Consider the following 1,279-nt stretch of genomic DNA (forward strand, 5'->3'; position numbering starts at 1 on the left):
CCCGGCTCCCCCAGTGCTGGGAAGGCTCTGTGCTCCATAGGAAGGACCTGTTCCAGAGCTCAGCTTTGGGTTTAGCTAAATTACTGCTGTTCAGTGTGCAGGGCATGCAGGGGTTCAGAGATAACCAAGAGAATAACCTGCTCTGTCCAGTGCAAATGGTTACAGCTTGTGCAAATTCTGATCAGGTGAAGACAGGATTTGACCAATACGTTGTAACAGGGAACATTAGAAAGGTGTGGCTACACCAAGTACTGAATATATAAAAATATTAAAATCCATATCGTTAAAAATACAATTCCATGAAGAAACTTATCTTGCATGTATCTAAATTAAAAAATAATACTAGAGGTATTGTATCTTGGGTTTTGTACAAATTTGAGCAAGGAACTGTGCAAAAAGGCATTTAGATAATGCTTTAAAACACTGGTGGTTCTCACATTGTGTATATGGATGCTGCAAACTCTCTGAAGTGAGTGGCTTTTTCTGTATCATATGCATCTGGCACATCTCCTGAGCCAGATGGGACAGACTGTGTCACTCAAAAAGAGATGCAAAAAATCTGACACTTCATAATATAAATATTTTGTATCAGACAATTTTCTTCTTTGTAAACAAACAATGCACTACACTTCCCACACCCCAAAAAAAAACCTCTTCCAGAAAAATAGGCAAGTGTTTCTGTTCCAGAAAACACTCAAAATCCTGATATTAAGAAAATAATATCCTGCCTCTGGTAGTTCTGGCATATGCATATATGTTTACAGAAGCAGGACTAGTTTCTCTAAATTTTGTTTTCTTTGAAATTACCAAACACCACTAAAGTAATTTTGAGGTGTCACTGCAAAAAGACTAGCTAGTGCTGCTCCGTAAGTTTAATCTCCTACAAGCCATGTAAGAAGTTTTTTAAAAAGGGAACTGACAACACCTCACCAAAGCTTTTGGGACGCAGGTGATCAGCCTCAGCTGCCTGACTGATCATCTCTGTGAAGAAAGAAGTCTGGCTTGCTTGACTCCTGGTTACAACTCCTTATATTACAGAATTAATTATGAGCATAAACTTGCCTAAGACCATCTCTATTTACAGTTCTGCACTTGTAGGGAATAATTTTGTGGTAATAAGTTGGACAAATGTCAAGTCCATAAACTGGAGTGATGCAGAAATTAATGATTTGGTACATAGGTATTAAATATTAGTAAATAATGGTTTGAACATGGGATTAAATGTGTCATAGTGTGATCCAGCTGGTGTTGCTCTAGTGACATAGAAAATGGAGAAGTA

The sequence above is a fragment of the Pyrgilauda ruficollis genome, unplaced genomic scaffold (genome assembly GCF_017590135.1).
Source record: "Pyrgilauda ruficollis isolate IOZ18807 unplaced genomic scaffold, ASM1759013v1 scaffold13, whole genome shotgun sequence".
Lineage (NCBI taxonomy): Eukaryota > Metazoa > Chordata > Aves > Passeriformes > Passeridae > Pyrgilauda > Pyrgilauda ruficollis.